General features: G+C 48.5%; 1 long non-coding RNA gene across 3 annotated transcripts in view; it reads left to right on the top strand.

Moving 5' to 3' along the window:
• Nucleotides 1-20,763, top strand: part of LOC144781288 (uncharacterized) — a 451,961-nt gene that overhangs the window by 20,548 nt on the left and 410,650 nt on the right. For all 3 annotated transcript variants that reach the window (XR_013600937.1, XR_013600936.1, XR_013600939.1), the window contains exon 2: nucleotides 6,415-6,537. This is a non-coding gene — a long non-coding RNA (uncharacterized LOC144781288). The remainder of the gene's footprint in view (nucleotides 1-6,414; nucleotides 6,538-20,763) is intronic.

The following is a 20,763-nucleotide window of genomic DNA, read 5'->3' as shown; positions in this document are numbered from 1 at the left end:
CAGTCATGACGAGCTCAGCTCGTCATGAGCACACCGCCACTGTGCCTCTTGACGAACTGAGCTCGTCATGAGCGCCGAAGGTGTTAAGTTGCAGGAATAATTCATCCTTGAATAAAAAGATTTTATTTTTAACACCATCGATACACATTGTGTAATGAACTCCTTACTGGCACCTTGTATCTCCTAATTTTCTAACAATGTTTTAACTACCGTACTTCAATTGTATCATCTTGAGGTATGTTTGTATATAAAGCTTCAATGTTGAGGGTAACTGAAATGTGTGTATCCTTGTTGAAGCTTTTTTCCTCAAGTATGGAGATATGTGCTGAATCTTTAATGTATGACATCTTCTTGATACCAAAGGTTTTTAATTAAGCAGTCAGCATATTTGCTTAAAGGTTCCAAAAGGTAACTTAAAATACTGACAGTCGGACTCAAAGGTGGTTTCTTTTCATTCTTATGGATCTTCAGTAATCTCTAGACCACTGGAGTTGGGGTATTGTTTTTCTTTAAAACCTAAACTCCTCCTCACATATTCAATTATTATCTTCAGCTGTCTCTAGTAGCACATCTACTTCATTCCTCAGAGCAAGAAGTTTCCTAGATGGAACTTTTATCAGTGTTGTGCAACCTAGAGGAGTTTCAATACTCTCTCATCATAGTCCATTGTGTCAATAATCTCTACTCCCCCGCCCTTATCGGCAGGCTTTATGTTGATGCTACCATCCTTTTGAGAAAGCATAGAGCCTCTCTCAATTCACTGGACATGTTGTTGGTTTGCAAATGGGGATCGCTAAGGAGTTTTTGCACATTGATCTCTACTGCTCTTTCTAATATTTCTTCATTTTTGGTGACTTGATTTATGGACGGTGTAAATGTGGATTTGGGTTTCAACTCTGAAATGTTCTCAACCGGTTGTGGTTGACAGCCTTCAAAAAATCTATTTAGTCTAATCTTCCTAAAAAAGGATTTGAGATCCTTTTCTAGTTCATACTTATTGACATTTGCTGTGGGAGCAAAACTAAGCCCCTTTTTTTAAGACTCCCTTTTCTACCCTGTTTAATTCTTCCTTTGATAGATTGATGATGGGAAATTTATTTACCTAAAAAAGTTCTGATTTCCTTGTTTTAGGTATTCCTGTGGTGGGCAATTCCTTGTCATTTGCCCCAGCCCCGATTCGGGTTGTTTCTTTGTCCCCTTCTCTGTAGTTGTTCTAAAAAAAATAAAAAAATTGTTGGAAATAGAGGTATGTCCTGCTTGTTCTTCCCGGGATGGCCCCTCATATTCACTACTTGACCCTGATGTCTTGTAGAAGGTTACATGTTTGTTGCAACCCCTCAAGTACACGGGCCTGGTCATTGGTTGTCCCTCCCATCCCTGTTTTTTTCTCTGTTCATAGTATTCTTTATTTATGGATATGCTAATTCCATCCTGAATTTGCTAACAGATTTCTTGAGTTTGTTTGTCTTTTTGTTAATTAGGTATTCCCTATACCCATTGACCTGTAGATCTAACTCTTCCAATTTTCTATTAGCTTCATCTAATGCTGTATTATTTTTCAGACTGGATTCTAACACTTCAATAGCCTGTTCCTCCAATATGATGACCTACTGTGCTGTCTTTTTTATAAGTAGAATCCAATCTCTATTACACTGGTTGGAGTCCAAACGTCTAAACATTTCTTATTGGCCAGAAATAGTCCCGGTTCAGGTCTTATCTCAAGCCCTATAGGGATTACTCCTGCTTTGACATATTCAAATAAAAATTCAGCTTGCAATTCAGTCCTGGTTAACTTCTTATTGAGATTTAAGATTTTTCTCCATTTCTCATTTGCTTCCAGAATTGCCAAGGGCTGGTTTGTGTTCCTGGTCCGGCCCTGGATAGAACAGTGCAACATGTTGTAAGCCCCAAATCCAACCACCCAAAGTAAAATAAAAGTCCCAACCAGGGATGGGAGTAAATGTGGCCTAACGGCTAGGGCGGTCGACCTCGAAGCTGGGGAACCAGGTTCGAGTCTCGGCAGGTAGGCTCAACATTCTGTGATTCTGGTCAAATCACTTAATCTCCACGTGCCTTACAAAAATGAATGTGTCTATCCATAAATTAACTTGTGCGCATGTAAAGCGCTCTGATATCTTCGGGTCTATATAAAACTCCTATAAAAAAAAACTAAAAAATCAATCACGTTTTGAGAGTGCTAAGGTTAGCTTGCCTGTTTCTCAGAGTTCAGTTAAAGTGAGCTAACACAGAACAGCTAGTCGTTGTCCTGCAGGATACAAGTCATGTAAGAGTAGTTAAAGACCATACTGGTTTTGAAGACGCCAAAAGCTTTTTTTGAAAAGAGAACAAAAACCGTACTGGGTCAGAGCACTCTACAGAGTCTTAGGGGACCACATGTCTTGGGGCAAGTCAGTGTCGAGTTTTACTGGTGGTAGGCCCATGGATCTGATGACACCCACTTGAGCATCTCTATTAGGTTCACCCAGGATTTAATCCATATGTCCGTTGTCTCCCTTGAAACATGCAACCTGACTTTGAAAATACTTCCTCAGTAGTAATGATATCATTGAGTTCACGCTTTTAAATGCATTCCTTAACTTTCATTCCAACAGCTATTAGCTGTGAACCATCAATGTCATGTTCCTCCCAACATGGCTGACCTTTTCAGTCAATAAATTACTAACTGCTCTTTGGTGAATTTAATTTCACACCAGATACCACTTTTATTCTTCATATCTGCAATCGTACTAGCTCTTTCATATGAAAGAGCAAGACACCAAGGGCCATATGCATCAACAAACCATTTTGCGATTTCCTAATTGCAAATCCTTGTGATTCACAATTAGAAAATTGCAAAATGGAATTCATGAAAGTGTGTTTAACACTTTCTGCGATTCCTAGGGGATTGCAAATTACCTATCTCATGAATATTAATGAGGTAGGTCGCAATTTGCGACCCCCTAGGAATTGCAAAATTCACAGAGATGGTGGCCTGCTAAGGTCAGCAGACCACCATGTCCGTGATTGCTTTTAAATAAAGCAATCTTTTTTTTTAAAGCAGCCCATTTTCCTTGAAGGAAAACCGGATGCTTTCTAGAAGAGAAAATGAAAACATTTCCTTTCATTTTCTAAGAGCAGGCAGTGGTCCGTGGTACCACTGCCTGCTCTTAGAAAATGCATTTAAAGTCATTCACAAAGGGGAAGTGGTCCCTTTGGGACCCTTGCCCATCTGCAAATTGGTTACCACCTACTTGCAGTAGGTGGTAAAATGCGAATGTTTTTGCGACCGCATTTCGGTCGCAAAACATTCATGCATACCGATGCGATTCGGTATTAGGAATGAAGGCCCTAAACACGCCCATTCCTAATAGCGAATCGCAAACCCATTTTGCGATTCGGTAACAAGTTACCGAATCGCAAAATAGGGTTTGCTGCATCAGAAGGGCATTTTTTTGCGTTTGCAAATGGTTGACTGTGCGAATCGGCTGTTTGCGAAGGCAAAAAATGCTTCATGCATCTGGCCCCAAGGCTTTAAATGATGTGCTGTACGGGTGATGGTGTGACCATGTATTATAAGGAATAAAATACTCTTGAATATTGATTTTAGGGATAGTGCAAGTCACCTTGGAGATCCATGACCTTATAAATTAACTGCCTTCAGCCTAGTTCCTCTATATGATCACCGAACAACTTGTTGACTTGCAATATCCTTATAATATATGAAAGATGGTACTTTATCCCATACATATCATGCATTGTTTTTATTTCTGAACTATCCCTCTATCAGCCTTTGTTGTGAACCACAAAATTATTTATGTTGCTCCCACCAAGCCTACCATTTTCGTCCTTGACATTCCATATGCAGAGTTGGCTATATGAGAGTCTTTGCTCACATTTGGGTGTGCTTTTTCATGTCTGTGCGTGTGATGGCATGTGCACGCTGGACTTGTTATTCTCTGGCGGCCGCTGTCCTGGATATTGACTTTAACTGCCAGATACCTGACCTTAGAATGGCCACCAGTGTACCAGTGTACAGTACAGTCCCCTGCCTGACCCAAGATGGCTTCCATAATGGTCCCCTACATGTTGTTTTTCTTCCCCGGGACAACAATTGGACATTGACCAGACCTTGAACCTATCCCCTAACCTGCCTTCACATCAGGACTTGGAACCTGTGGAACTTACCCCAGACTGTGGAGACCTAGCGATTTGGCTGATGCCCAGTGGAGCTACCATATAGCTAAAGAGGAGATGGGTTGTGTACTCCCCCCGCCCCGCTCCCCCTCCCCCCGCCGTCACCTACCCAGCCGGACCTTGGGCAGTTTTTCCCCTCGTCTCTACGTCCTATCTTCCTCCTATCCCCTTACTCTTCCTTGCTCCATTCACCTGTCCCCTATGTTCTTTAAATGCTTTTCTTGATACGTACGTAACTTTTAACTGATGTAAATTACAACATTATTGTTCCTCATGTAAGGCGCTCTAATTCCCTCGGGTCTAGCCAGCGCTATATAATAACTCATTAATTAAATTTGTTCCCATTTCTTACTCTTTCTCTCTTTATCTACCTCCATAGCTCCAAGCTCCTATCCCCTCTCCCCTAAATCTCTTATCTTGCTTGCTAGTCTGCCTAGCCCCCTGTCCTTTGTGCCCTTTGACTAAGCACTCCTTCTCCCCTTGTTGGGGAAAGATCCAATATTTATACTCTGGAGTCTCAGTGAACCTGCTGAGAGTGTCCACTGCGCCAAGGGAGCCACTCACAGATGAGGTATGGTATGGTACCCCTTGCCATTGCACTCCCTCTCCCCTTTTTGGGGAAGGATCCAGAATGTAGGCCTTGGAGTCTCAGAGACCCCTCTGAGAGAGTCCACTGCGTAAAGGGAGCCTCCCGCAACTGAGATAGGGAAGCGTTACCACTTCCCCTGGGATCACAGCTTATGGACTTTGGACGTTGATTTGACTCGTCTACCGGTTTGTGTTCCCCGTCGCCCCTCCCCTCCTCTTCCCATGAGGTGTCCCTCACCCTCCCCTCCTCTTTCCCGCCTTCATTACCTGTCTACTTCCCCCAGCTCCTTCCCCCTCCCCTGTATCGTTCCCTCTGCCTGCTTTTCCCCTTACGTATTTGTGCTGATTGTTTATCTAGACCATAAAATGTAACTATGTTGCCATGCTCTAATAACTGTGTAACCTTTTTAACGATGTAACCTGTAACTATGATCTGATGCTCATGTAAAGCGCTCTGATACCTACGGGTCTAGCCAGCGCTATATAAAACCTTTAAAATAAATAAATGCTTATTAGTGTTCAGCGAGAATGTCGCCAACACACACCATTATCAACGGGGTTGCTGGGCCACCAGCTACCTCACGCTTTTGCTACATTCAATGCCTTACTTCTGCATCTGCAACTTCTGTGGGCAAGCCGGTGGCAATTTTGTTTCCACATTTTTTCTCATGATTTGTTTTTTAAATTTTGGTAGACCATTATACATACTTTATAATTATTCTCAATCTTATGGTCTGCTCTTTAAACATAGTTTAATTTCCTATTCTGTAAATAGTATCTTTTGATCCGACGATTTGAAGTTGAAAACACTACTTGCCATCATTGTATTATCTAACACTGATCGCTTGTTGATTTCTATCTGAAGCTGCACTATGGGCTCCCTTAATCTTCTGATTTTGTTTCTTCATGTATACCCTTCGTTTTAAACTTAATTTACTCTTCTTTGAGCACACTTCCCTATTGACTGGTACTCATACCTGTTTTAACAGATACGCATTATGGCCTAGATTTACTATGATTTAGCATTGGGGTTGCGTCACTTTTGCCCCAATGCACATCATTTTTGGCATTTACTAAGAAAGCAAAGCCGCTTTGCATGGGTTAGAAAATACAAATGAATGCAATGCTGCGCATATCACTACCTTGCATTGGGTAGGTGTTATGTGGGTGGAGGATGAGCATCCCATGCATCCATGCATGTATTTTGACGCACACACAGATTTGCAAAGATTTGTTAACCTGGGTTTGTGCCAAAATTGTGGGCATAGCCGACAGAGGCATAACGAGGAGAAATATCTTTATTTCTCTTCGTTACTTCCTCTTTAAATGTGTGCTATTTTCTGCAGCACATAAACAAAGAGGACTATACCTCTTTGGGTTGTTGTTTTTGTGCAGGAAGTGTGCACAGTCCGCCAGAGCAAGGAGAGAGCAGAAATGCTCCTTATCTATGTAAATGTTGAGAATTTCGGCTTTCGCACACAGGAAGTTCCCTTGCTGCGCAGCTATGCATGAAATAATAGTAAATGTGCCTGTAGATCTCCAAGTATTACACCATTTAATTTTGCTGCATGCTACAGTGTAGTGAGTAGTATTTGCACACATTTAATTTCCCCTTCTTGCCTTCCTTTTCAGAATACCGACATGAAGTGATCTTGTCTGCCCACAGGACAGCACTTTGCTACCATGCCTTGTGATGGGTTAATGATATTGATAGTCACAGCTCATTACGAATGCTCTCCTTACCTTCTTCATGGAGTAAGTTCTCCTTTACTTTTTGGGTATATTGAGAACCATAATTGGGTGTCGGATAACCTCAAGGTACTTTATTTTAAATCCAAATTGATGTGTGACTTTGAGTTTTTAATTAATTCTGGAATATGTTTTACTACATCAGTGTTATTTCACAGTTTTGGGCTAAACAGGTAGTTTTATTTTTTGTTTGCTAGCCTTCCGTCACTTATGCTATGTACTGCCCCTTGCGTTATTCCTTTCGCATTGCTTCTCAGCCACTTGACAACCCTCATTTGGACTATGTGTTGATCTACAAAAACCTGTTGATATACATACTACTTTTACGAGATGCATTTACCCCGAATGCCCACAAATCGAAGTGAGTTCAGAGGTATCAACATGGTAGAGCCTTATTATTACTTCATTATATTCTTGCAAAGTGTCTTTGGTAGCACCAATATGGATCTAGTTAGGAACATGTTCAACTAAAGTTAGTCATAGGTATACCTAATTTTATATCAATCGCTATTTTAATTTTCTTAGCAGCATTTACTTTATTACTATTTTTTGTGTTCAACACTTTTAATATTGGGCATAGTTTAAAGATAATGTAAATACAATTCTATGTCAGGTTGGAGGCTCAGATTATGCTTTGTCTTTCTCCGCTTTATTAACATATCAAAATTTCACCCTGTTGGTCCCTCCTCTTGCTTTGCTGCTGTCTCTGGTATATCTCATTAATTATCTGTGATTCTAGCTGTATTTGCTCCTGTGGGACACGCCTAAAAACCGTGTTGCCTGGGGGCAGTTTATTTTCATTCTGGACTTTTGTCTTGTGTTTTTTTCCTTTTCAGGTCCCCGATCCGGGAGCGTTTTGTGTTCCTTACGCGGCCGGCGCCATTGTGGTTGAGGTGCTTGAGAGGCCGCTAGGGCGACTCGCTCATCTTGCTGGTTCTGCATCGCAGTGCCTCAGAGGAAGAGCGGCGCTGCAGGAGACGCGTAACACGAGCCTTGTCCCCACTGCCTGCACGATATGCCCGGCCCGGGTCTGTACTTTTCCCAGCATTTTCTCCTTTATTGACGCCCCGGTAGGGGTCCGTATGGCGGGCTGAACCAGTGGTGACGCCTGCGGGCGATTTGAAATTTGCACTTCCCCTGGATAATTTTTGACAGCTTGCTGTGAGGTAGCAAGCCTTGTCCGGTGTGCTCCTGAGGGCTCGCGCGCTGAGGTACGTGCAAGCTTGATTGCAAGCCTTGGGTCTGCCCAAAATATAGCAGTCCTCGGGTCTGCCACTGATATTGTCTGGGTTTCTCAGCTCCCAACATATTAGCGCGCTGCGCCTTAAAAGTAATTTTTCCCCTTTTAACCCCTGCAGAGGTTGGCCTGTTTAGATGATGGCGGCGCAGAATAATATATATGAGGAGGAGGAGTCCCAAGAGTATATTCCATGGAACGACGACTTCTATGATGCCTTAGACTCCTCCATTTACAGAGTGGTCAGCGAAATGATGGGGCCTATGGAACAACGCCTGTCAGACAGGATTGTTCAGGAGTGTGCCAAATTAGCGCAGACATGCGCTGTACCACCCGCAACTCCTTTGGATCCCTCAAAAGGAGAGGGCCCTTCACTTCCTAAAAAGAAGTTTTCAGAAGAGGTGGATAAAGACGCGTTCGCATGCCTTAATACTGCCTTCCTAGCGCAGGGGAATTCCCCCTCCCGACCCCTCCACCAGCTCCCGAGTCCCAAGGGAACCAAGACCGGGCCTCTCTGGAGCATGATGAGGACTCCCAGGGGGACTCAGAGGACGAGGCAGACCCTTCACTCCCATGGCACCCAATGATTCCCCCTCCTTCAGCCCCAGAGGAGGACTTGGGTATGTTGGACGCGGACAAGATCATTCATCCCCTGCTTGGCAGCTTGGGCTCCTGGCAACAAGGTAGCCAAGTTTGTCATTGGTCGCCTCCGCAAGCCCTTAGAAAAGGAGGCTCTGGGTTGCCTTAGAGCAGAGTGCCCGAAGCCTAGTCTTGAAGGGAAAGTTGCTCCAAGATGGCCACTTTCCTGGCCAAATGTATGAAAGACCCTCGCAAGGGCATAGATAGGTCCTGGCGTTCATGCCAGGATAAGCTTCTCGACGCCATTGGCCCTATGACCAAAATTTTGGACATGGCGGAGGAAGCGAAGGTGTCAGGATCCCCTGTCTCACTGGAGGTGTTGTCGAACTGGGCTCAACGGGCCCTTATCTTCATGGGCAACGCGAACTGTGCCCTGTCAACAGAGCGTCGCCACTCTTTGTTGATTAAATTAGACCCCAAGCTAGGAGATTTAGCATCTTCGGAGGCGGGCGCAGTGGCGCAGGGAGGCCTCTTTGGGGTCCTATTCGTGAAAGAATTGGGAAAATTTGTGGCAACTTTTACCTCCTTGGATAAGGCCCAATCCAATATAAAAAGGGTCTCCAACCCGTGGGTTTTCCACTGGACCAGCCGAGGCAGGGGTCGCTCTGTCGGCCGTGGTGTCCAACAAAATCCCCCCAGGGGATAAGGCTCCGGTCACAGACAGTATAGTTCCAATGCAAGTTATAATAACTTCTATCCAACAAAAGTCCAGCGCTTCAGGGGCCACGGAGGATTCGAGAACAACACCAGAGGTGGCAATTCCAGCTGTGAGTGTTTTACCGGTGGACCAGGTCCGTATTGGGGGTCGTTTAGCAGCTTTCCGGGACGCCTGGGCAGCCATTACGTCAGATGCATGGGTCTTACAGACGGTTCAAGGTTTTCATATCTAATTTTTTGACCATCCTCTGCAAGAGAGTTACCCTTGTCCCATTTGCTTCACAGTTCGCAATGCACAACTGATCAATGAGGAAGTCTCTGCACTTTTCTGCAAGGGGGCCATCTGTCATTCAGCCCTGCATCCCGACGGGTTTCTAAGCAACATATTCTTAGTAGACCAGTCCGATGGGGGTTGCCGCCCCGTTATCAACCTTAAAGAGTTCAACGGGTGGTTGGTGTACCGCCATTTCAAAATGGAGGGAATTCACCTCCTCCGGGCTGTTCTACTTCTATCCGACCTGATGGTATAGCTGGACTTTAGAATGCTTACTTGGTAGTCCCGATTCACCCTCTTCACCAGCGGTTCCTTCAGTTTTGCTGGAGAGACCTAATCTACGAGTTCACCGCCCTTCTGTTCGGTCTTTTCTCAGCACCATGGTGCTTTACCAAAGTGCTCCATCCAGCGGTGAAATTACTCAGGGCACAGGGCATACGCATGATCGTGTATCTGGACGACATTCTACTCATGGCACAGTGCCCCAGGATCTTATCCCAGCAACTCTAGCAAACTGTCTCCCTTCTGCAAGGACTGGGGTTTGTCATCAATGCAGAGAAGTCGGTCCTCCGCCCTTCCCAGAAGGTAGTTTTTCTCGGGTTTGTGGTGGACTCCATTCAATCGTACCGAAGTCTTCCCTCCCAAAAGATGGCCAAGATACGCCACGAGTTGCGTCAAACCAATGCCGGAACTCACACGTCCCTCTGTCCGTTTGCCCGGTTGGTGGGCCTCCTCTCCTCCTCCATCCAGGCAATCTTTCCGGGACCCGTGCATTACCGGGCCCTCCAGTGACTCAAAGCTCACCACCTCAGGAGAGGTTTGTCATACGCTCAGTCGGTATCACTCTCTACTGAAGCGAAATAAGGAGCTAGCGTGGTGGCTGACCCACATGGAAGCATGGAACGGCCGGGCAATTTTCGCCTCTGTTCCGGACCTTATCGTCAAGTTCGACGGCAGCAGGTCAGGCTGGGGCGCCAGGTGTGGGGATTTCTCCACCAGAGGCGTTTGGTCATCAGACAAGCAGAACCTTGACATCAACTGCCTAGAGCTCCTAGTGGGTTCCATCGAGGTTTGTTGTTGGACCAGTAACAGGGAGCGTTCATGTGTCCTCCTAAAAATGGACAACATTTCCGCGGTCCATTACGTCAATCACTTGGGAGGTCCTCGTTCACAAGCCTTAGCGAACCTAGCAAAAGACTTCTGGGGTTTCTGCTTGGCCCATCATCTCGGTGACGGCGGAGTACATTCCGGGCCAAGACAATCGGGTTGCGGACTGGCACTCGAGACACCTCTACGATTACAGGCTGTGTAGCTGGACCCTCAGGTCTTCCGGTGCTTGGAGAACCTGTGGGGGTCTTTTTCAGTTGACCTCTTCGCGTCGCGCCTAGACCATCAAGTCCTGCGGTTCTTCAGTTGGAGACCGGACCCGATGGCCTTGGCCATGGACGCATTTCTCCAGGTTTGGAGTCAAGAGAAGGGTTACGCGTTTCCCCCATTCTCAATGATTACGAGAGCGGCAGCCCAGATTCGCCGCCAGGAGGCAGAGATGCTGATGGTGACTCCGTGTTGGAGATAGCAAGTTTGGTTTCCGGCTCTTCTGGAACTTTCTTGGGATTCTCAATCCTACTCCCCCTGTTTCCTCATCTTCTTCTGAACCCAGACAGAGTACCACACAATCTGGTAACCCAGGGCTCCCTGCGGCTCATAGCTTGGGGGCTTTCAGGCAGGGCCTTTCGGAACCAGCTGAGAGTCAAAGGCATGGGTGGATAGCACTACCAAACATTATTGGTCTGCCTGGTCTAAATGGGTTTGTTGGTGTCTTTGAAGGGGTTTGGATCCCTTGGTCGCAGGTGTTGTTCCAATTTTTAACTTCCTGGCAGACTTGGCAACAAGAGGTCTGACTTACCGCTCAATAAATGCAGCAAGGTCGGCAGTTTCGGTGGGCCACAGTCCGATAAATGGGGCCCACCCATCATCCCTTTGTCTGCAGGCTTCTGTGGGGCATCCACCTGTCCTTACCCCCAAAAACCGAGCTACTCCGCTTGGTGGGATGTAATTTTGGTCCTGAATCTGTTTCTATCTTGGCAGCTTAATAAATATCTTTCTCTAAAGGAACTCTCGGACAAACTGGCAATGCTTCTTTGCTTAGTCTCCTGCAGAAGAGTTTCAGATGTCCGAGCACTGGACATTACAGCAAGAGTTTTTTTCCTGGATGTGGTAGTGTTCATGGTGGGGCATCAAACTAAATCACTTACCTGAACAGTCTTGTATCCGGCCTTTCCAGATGTCCCAAAATTGTGTGTTGTGGGCTGCCTCAAGGCATATGAAGAATTAACTCAAGAGTTGCGCCCTCCTGGCGAATGTCCATTGCTTATTTCCTTAAGGAAACCGCACAAGACTGTCTCTTCCCCCCAATATAGCCAGGTGGGTGCGTTGGGTCATGCAAGAAGTGGGCATTGACACAAAACAATTTGGAGCTCACTCAACAAGGGGCGCAATGGCTTTGAAAGCTTTTTCTTTGGGGGCCAGTCTAGAGGACTTGATGCGGGCAGCGGATTGGTCCTCGGACTCGACCTTCAAGAGATTTTATTGCAAGCCTGTAGTAGAGGTCGCTCAGTTAGTGGTAAGTAAGCTTTAAACTAGCATAATCTGAGCCTCCGGTCCTGACATAGAATGCAACTTGCCTAACACCGTGAAGGATAATTTTAAATTCTATTAACCCCTGACGAGCTCAGCTCGTCATGCAGTACACGGCTTGTGTGCTCATGCCGAGCTGAGCTCGTCATGAACAATGGGAATCTAGGATCTGCAGCACAGAGGGGGAATAGCTGTAGCATTCATGTGGTTAAGAACACAGAGGCGAGGATTATCGGCCCGGTGCACTGTCTTGTGCGAACCCGCCCGTATGATGGTAGGTAACCGATTCATGTTATAAGAATTTGTAATTGGGCGGATAATTAAACTGTCACGTATGGGTTTTTGTACGCATTGCTGAATCTTTGCTTCCTCCAAAGTTGATTTCAGTGGTGGCCGTACGCTGTCTCTGTTTTTCAGGAAATTACTGTTCGAAACAGGACCAGTGATGGATTGGTGTGACTCGCACGAAGAAAGAGGAGGAACTAACAGGGTGACAGAACTGTGTTCATGAACACTATGGAAGGACAATGAAGTTGGAGACCTCCCTCAGTGTCATGGGAGTTGATTTTTTTTTAAACACCTTTATTAACATGGTTCAAGTCATACACAGCATAGCGCCTACAACCACCCGGGCCGGCGATGCGGTAGAGGTGTAATGATGTATGTAGATAATAAACAGTCTATTCGAAGTACACAGCCTGATGCCGTCAACCCGGGGGCATGGCGGCGCTTCATCACCTGATAGTAGGTGGTCCAATCGCAAACTTCCGCTGAGATTATGACGGTGCACATGATAACTTCTACACACTCACAAAAAGTAGGTAATGGAAGTCGTATGCTGTAAAGTTGGAAATGCAGGTGCATTTTGTATTTGAAATCCCTCCCCTTTTCCCCCTACAGTAGACTTCCCCCCCCCACTTCAAACAGGAAAGAAAACCCCCCACTGAACTCCCAACCCCCCCCCTCTCGCTGTCCTACCCGTTCACTGTCCCGTCTGTTGTTTGCAGTGCCATGTGTAGTCTCGTGTTGGTGTCCGCCTCTCTCGCCCCAGGCGTACCTCCTTCTGAGTAGGCCGAGGAAGTGTCGACCGTGCCCTGTGGAACCTCCCTTGTGTGGTATCGTCTGTCCCTTGCCTCATGACAGCCAGGTTTCAATACTCCACCCAACTGTTGCCATGTCTCCCTACTCAAAGTAGTCCCCTCCACTACCGAGGGCTCATGAGTGTATTGTGTGTGTGTCAGCTATTGTGTATCCTCCCCCTCTGCCCGCTGTGTGTTCGCTGAGTCCCCCCTGGTGTTTCTAAAGATGGTATATAAGCCCCAGAAGTTCTTCGGCCTACTAGTGGGAGGAAGGAGCTCGCTGTAATGTTCAGCTTGTGTGCAGCAGTATACCATGTCCCTTGCCCATCGCTCTTTGGTCGGGGTCGGCCCTCTCATCCAACACTGCGCCACCGTACGTCTCGCTAACAGCAGTCCCATGTCCGCCAACCTTCTACACGCCACTGGCAGAGGCTTTGAATAGCCCAGCAGTGCCAAAGCAGGATCCATCGGTAGTTCATGATCCAGTATCTCGCTTAATTCCGAAATAACTGCCTCCCAGAACTCATATATCTTGCGGCAGCCCCACGCCATGTGCAGGAAGTCCGCCACCTGAGCGTGGCAGCGCTCACATTCAGGGGAGTGTCGGAGGCCATAACGATGTAAGCGTTCAGGAGTGTAATATACTCTCTGTAGGAATTTAAAGTGTATCAACCTGTGTCGCCCATTCAGAGACACTTTTCTAGTGTTGGCACAGCAATACGCCCACATCAAGTCGTCTATTTCTGTCTCGAGGTCAGTCTGCCAAGCCAGTCGGGCCTTGGAAGGCTCCTGCGCTCTGTAGGAGACAATGCTCTTGTACAGTTGCGTCGTCAAATGCCGTGGGGACGCTGTTGCTATGACGTACGAGAGTTCTGGAATATCTGGCGGCTCTGTCAGGTCTGGGCCTAGGATGTCTCTCAAGGCACTTCTAAGTCTGTGGAATTGGAACCTCTGTAGCAATGTCGGGCCCTCAACTCCCTGTGTAACCTGGTCCCACGTTTTGACCTTACCACCCTCAAACAGATCACCCGCAGTCTCAAGCCCCAGCTCCTTCAGCGCTCGGAGTACGTTCCTGTCCCCAATGGGGGCCAGCCACTGCATCCACTCCACCGCCATCGCTGGGGAGTATAGCAGCACTTCTTCCCTAGCTTGCAGTAAAGCGTTCAAGGCATGCTTTGTAGCCGTTATCGAGTCCAGTACACCCACCATACGATCAACCGGAGTACAAACTGTGGCCGGGAGCGGAAGAGGCTCCGCAAAAAGCCGTTCCAACCGTACGTGCGGGATGTTCTTGTCACCATGAATCCACGTGTGTAGGTGCGTGGCCTGGGCCACTCTATAATATCTCTCTAGGTCAGGCGCACCCAGCCCACCCAGCTCACACGGGAGTGTAAGAGTGCTCCATCGGACGCGTGGCTGCCCGCCCCCCCAAGCCAAGCGGGTCATAAGCTTTGTTAGATTCCGAAAGAAGGCTCGTGAGAGAATTATGGGCAAGGTGGTGAATAGGAATAAGAATCTCGGGAGAATCACCATCTTCATGGTGGCCACGCGGCCCATCAGAGATAGCGGAAGCTTACACCATCGTTCCACGTCGTCTTCGCATTTGCTAAAAGCCACCCCATAGTTTTAGGTAAAGAGCACCTCCGGATCAGTGTGAATCATTATACCAAGATACCTCACCGGGTCCGCCGACCAGTGCAACGGAAATTCCATTTTAAAGCGGTCCGTCACCGGGGTCAGTGGGAACGCCACCGATTTCTCCCAGTTAACCTTTAGACCCGAGAGGGCGCCAAAGCGCACCACCTCTCGGAGAACAGGCGAAAGGTTGGACTCTGGATTGCGCACATAAAGTAGCGTATCGTCCGCATACGTCGAAACGACTATTTTGTAGGACGGAAAGCTAACCCCCCTATGCCAATGGTACTCCCGTAATGCGCATGCGAGTGGTTCAGCGACGAGGGCGTATAGCAACGGGGACAGGGGGCAGCCCTGCCTTGTGCCTCTACTGAGGGGGAAGGGATCCGAGACCCGGTCCCCCAGCCGCACCCGGGCTACTGGTCTCCAGTACAGGGCGCCAATCATTTGCAAAAACTGTTCACCGAGCCCCATACGACGCAAGACCTTTAGCATGAATGGCCATTCAACGGAATCGAACGCCTTCTCCATGTCTAAGAAAATTGCGACGTCCTTCGTATCCTGACGCACATGCTGCATAGTACCCAGCACTGTGCGTATGTTATAGGACAGGTTTCGTCCCGGTACAAAACCGGGCTGTTCTGGGGCAACCACCTTCGGCGCAAGAAGGGCCAGTCGGGTGGCCAGGACTTTGGCGTAGAGTTTAGCGTCTACATTTAAGAGTGAAATCGGTCTGTATGAACTGCAGACACCAGGGGGTTTACCTGGCTTCAGTATGGTAACCAAGAGGGCCTCCCTCATAGTGCCGGGCATGCTGCCTTCCTCGCATATCTCATCAAACAGGGACAACAGGTGAGGGATGAGTTTGTCCTTGAAAGCCTTATAAAAGCCTACTGTCAAGCCATCTGTCCCAGGAGCGCTGTGTATGCGCATGGTAGCTAAGGCCTCCGAGAGCTCGTCCGCTTGAATCGGGGACATGAGGAACTCCCTGTCGGATTGCGCTAAAAATGGTAGTTGTACATGCTCCAGGTAGTCGTCCATGTCTGCCTCCATATCACATGTCTTAGTGGTGTATAAATCGGAGTAGTAGTCGCGAAAAGCAGAGAGAATATCCCCGTCTGCCGTGACTGTGTCCCCTCCCGGGGTTTCAAGGTCCGTTAATCTGGGTTTCTTTCTATCGTCACGCAATAGTCTGGCCAACAGTGAGCTAGGGCGCTCACTCTCACCGTAAGTCCTCGCCGAGGCGTATTTGCCCATGTAGCAGACCTCCCTGTCCGCCTCCTCATTGAACTCCGAAATTAGGGATCGCAGCCTATCTGCCACAGTAGGGTCCGGGTCCGTCAGGAGTCTCGTCTCTAGATCCGCTAATTGGGATTCCAATGTACGGAGACGTTGTCGTATGGCCTTCAGCACGCTGGAATGTTTGGTCATAGCTATCCCGCGAATAAAGACCCTGAAGGCCTCCCAGATCGTGTGGAAGTTATCCACCGAGCCTAGGTTCTTCTCGAAGAAGATGTCTATTTCCTCCGCCAATTCCCCTCTAAAGGCGTCGTCCAATAGAGCATATGGAGGGAAACGCCAGGCGAACGGGGGGATCCTGCGATTCGGCGTCGCCAGGACCAACAGTATGGGGGAGTGGTCAGACAGCGTCCGCGTGAGCACCGAGCACGACACAATTTGGCTGGTGATGGAATGAGAGGCCAACCAGTAATCGATCCTGGTATGTATGTCATGAAAGGAAGAGTAATGAGTGAACCCACCCCTGCCCGCATTCCTGCTCCTCCATACATCCACTAGGTCTAATGTCAGCAGCTCTGCTTGTAGTGTCACCGCAGCCGCAGCTGGCTTTCGCGCGGGGCCAGAGGACCTATCCAACCCGGGGTCTAGGACTAGGTTAAAACCCCCCCCCCCCAGAGCACATGTGCCGAGGCATATGTCCTACAACAAAGGGCCAACTGGGCATAGAAATCCGGGGAGTCATAATTCGGGCCGTACACGTTAACTACAATTAAGTCATGGCCCTTACCCTTGCACCTCAAGATTAAATAGCGGCCCTCGGGGTCTGCTTTAAGTGGACGTAGGACCAATTTGGAGTGAGGGTTCACCCATGTCAAGACACCCCTAGAGTGTGTAGTGTGGCCCGCCGCTGCAGAGTTACCCAACAAACCCCTGTGCTGCAGCATCGCGCTCGTGAGTGGTAAATGGGTTTCTTGAATGAGGGCCAGATCTACATGGTGTCTCTGTAAATAATGGAGTACTTTCCTCAGCTTCCTGTGGTCATTGAGACCCCTAACATTCCAGGTCAGCACTCTTAAGGTATCCGGAGGATTGTCCAAGTTCGTCACCTGGGCACTAGCCATCGGAGGCAACTGAGGTCATACAATAGTACAATGCCATCAAGCCACCAACATCACACAAATCATCCAAAGGGTACAGCGAGCATGCAGGAAATAACCCCCCTCCTCCCCGACCTCCCTCCCCGCCGCCCCTTTCCAAATTTAGCAACTCCCCAAGCAACACCCTCCAGCCCCCCACCCACAGCAGACCCGCCCCAACCCGGTCCGACAGTGTTTTACCCACCCCACTCCCCAGCGAACCCACCTCAACTAAAGCGAACCAACAAAACAGTGTGCTAAACGCGCGGGGGCCTAGGTAGCCAAATGTCATAGTCTCTACCTATGTCTCAGAACACTCGTCAGCCTTACTACCCGCTCCCGCCGTGCACAAAAACCCTCAATCAGTGCAACGTTCAACATTGTAACAGCAAGCAGTATCACAGTGTCCCCGCGAGGTATCTGCCCAGATCCTTAATCGGCAAATTGTCCCAAGTCCAGTCCCCTCTGCTCTCATCATCAACTAACAACGAATCGTGTGGTGTGCCTCCACAGATGCCAGTACAGGGGGCGTGTAGACCTTGTGACCAGAGCAGCCCCCCCCAACTTACCCCCCTCCCCCCCGCTCCACTTATCTGTTCGGCTTGCAGTCCTCCAAAGGTGCGCCATGTTGCCCTTCATTCCACTCGGAGCGGGCCACACCTAGAACCAACCGGGAGCCCACTTCTCGTACACCCGGCGCTCGGCAGGGCAACACCGATCGGAAAGATTTAATCCTGTTCGTCCAATTGGCTGTCTCTTTCGTCGCCCTCTTGGTTCTTGTCCGAGCCCCCTTTCGCTTCCCTCGACCATCGCTTCATCGCCTGTTGCAGCGCCTTGGGATCCGTAAAGAAATGAGAATGGCCACCCTTGTTGACTCGCAGCTTAGCTGGATAAAGCAGCGCGTAGTCCAGACCCATCTCCCTTAGACGTTTTTTGTGTGGTATGAACTGTTTCCGCTCCTCCTGCACCTTAGCCGTAAAGTCCGGGTATAGGGAGATAGGCGACACCTCATATTGTAGGTTCTGCTTTGTGCGCGCCAAACGGAGTGCAGTGTCCCTGTCTCTATAGTTGAGGAGTTTCGCTATGATAGGGCGCGGAGGCGCGCCAGGCTGCGGTTTGGGTGCCAGCGATCTGTGTGCTCTCTCTACTGTAAACATATGTGAGAATACTCCGTCTCCCAGAAGCTTCATGAGAAGTTGTTCCACAAAGCGATCCATGGGGCCCGTAGCTGTAGACTCTGGAAGGCCCGTGATGCGTAGGTTACAGCGCCGAGAACGTGCTTCCAAATCTTCGGTTTTATCCTGCAGCGTTCGCATCATCCGCTCCATCTTCTTTTGCGCCGCATCCAGATCGGTTTGCGCCTCCTCCACTTCCGTCATTCTGCGTTCCGCCATATCATGCCTCTCAGCATGTTTATCCAGCCTCTCCGCCATCCGATCCATTCTATAGGACATCGCGTCGATCTTGGACCCCAGGGCCGAGATGCTGGATTGGATGCCCTGCTCCATGGAAAGCAGCATAGTTTTTAAGTCTGAGTCAACGCTCGGAGCCTCCACTGAGCGTTCCGCCGGGCCACCCTCTGCCACCGGGCTCTGTTGCAGTAGACGCTTCTGCGAGAAGGGCAGCTTACTTTGAGTTCTATCACCCTTGCCCATGATGCCACACCTCACTCCTGTAGGTCACACCAAAGCGTAGGTCCGCCGAGTTAGTTCTCAGGGCGGCGAAGCACAAGACCTGGCACCTGCGAGCCGCTCCCCACCCCGGATCCCTCTCTGACCGGGGCTCGGTATTGCGGGCTAGCGGTACCAGGGCGTGGACCGCTGGGGATCAAATCGGGCCGACGTCAGCCCAGAAGGGCCAGCTGGGTGAATCAAGGGGGCCCCGCCGGTCAAAGGGGCCGCTACGTGTCGCCCAGGGAGGGCTCCCACTCCTAGGCGCTGTGTCAGGCGCTCCCTCGCCGGCGTCCTGCACCTCCAGCACAGCAGGCTCCGAGCGCAAAGAGAGCGCGAGGATGTTCCAGAGGATGGGTCGTCGCCCTGCACAAGCTGGAGCACCCAAATCAGCCCGCCACAATGTCGGCTCCAGTATAGCACCCCAGGGCAGCCGAATTCGGGCTCCTGATAGCAGGACCCCCGTGGGGGGGGGGCCTTCTCTCTCCTTCGCCCCCTCGCGGTGATCCCGTAGGAGGGGGGGCCGGCACACCAGGTCTCGCGCCGTTGGGCAGTGTCGCGGGGGGGTGGGGGGGAGGCCGTCAACCCCAGGCTCACCGTCAAGAAGCTCCTGGCTCTGCGGAGGGGGGAGGAGTCGACGGACCGGTACTCTGCGGCCTGTTGCCGCATGTCACGTTACGTCGCACGGGTGCCCGCAACACTCCGGCCCGCGGCTCTACGGCCCAGTACCACCGAGGTGCGGCACTCCTCCAGTCTGCTGTGGCTCCGTACACTGGACGCCCACACTCCGGGTAGGTCGCGAGGGCCAATGCCGGTCCTCAAACGTTGCTGCGAAGGATTAGGAAGGATTTTTAGGGTTGCACACGGCGGAGCTGCGGGATCAGGCGACCATTACTCTCGCCGGCTAGCTCCGCCCCCCATGGGAGTTGATATTTATACTCGTTTCTACCTTTGTTTCATGCAAGTTTTTTTTAAATAAGTCTTTCTGGCTATTAATAAAGCGGAGAAAGACAAAGCATAATCCCACAGAATCCTAATGAATTACAGTTCTCATACATGTACATGCTGACCAGAATGCACAAAGAAATGGGCTTAAGAGGAACCAGGTGTGTAAAAAAAAAAAATACAAAATCACTGACGTAGCAAACATTTCCTTCAGCTGAAAGGTAGCACTTGAATCACATAATTTGACCAACTTTACCTTTTGGCGGTTTTCATTACCTATGTAATCACCCACCACTGGCCAGAAGCCCAACCCTGCAATGTTTTCACATATAATCATGAAACGCCTACAAGAGGACCCTGAAACAATTAATTACACGCATGGCATTTATTTCACAGTTAACAATTTTGAAGATCAACTGAATATGACAGACAGAAAAATTGCAACTTTAACATGAAATGTTGATTAAATAAATTCCAGAAAGTTAAACACTGCTTTTCTAAAAGTGATTTTCCTCAGAGAAGAATTTTCAAGTGTAGCTAACACACTGGCAAAATCTTCTTATGTTCCAGTTTTAAAAACAATACAGCCAACTTGTTTCGTTCAATGAACTTTTTGGGGGTGAAAATTGTATTAGCTTAGGCTCATCCTAAAAATAATTCATTAAGAATTAACAGTTTGCCATTTTCATCTCAGTATTGAAATTCAATTCATAATGGTATAAGCAGGTATTAGGGCACAGCATGTCCGTGTTAGCATCCTACAGTAGGAAGTCAATACTAAAGAAAAAATTGTCGAATTGTGAATTTTCAATAGATTCCTTTTTGGATGGGCCTAGACCACTACAATTAGGCTATATAAGCTATGCCCTGAAGAGATTCATTTGAATAAAATGCGTTGGTTGCATTCTATTTAAATTTGTAATTCAACAAAGAAGATTTTTGTACTATATCAAGACTGTTTCCTTTTTTTAGGTTTTGCCTACGCAATGCGTACGAAGTACGCATGCGCTAGCAAAATCTAATGTTTTCTTCAGTTTTCTTCTGTGTAGTCGGGTATCCCGCCCCCTCCTCGCCCCCTCCTCCC

The sequence above is a fragment of the Lissotriton helveticus genome, chromosome 9 (genome assembly GCF_964261635.1).
Source record: "Lissotriton helveticus chromosome 9, aLisHel1.1, whole genome shotgun sequence".
Classification (NCBI taxonomy): Eukaryota; Metazoa; Chordata; class Amphibia; order Caudata; family Salamandridae; genus Lissotriton; species Lissotriton helveticus.
Note: the sequence above shows the minus strand (reverse complement) of the source record. Positions and strands in the feature narration are given on the sequence as shown.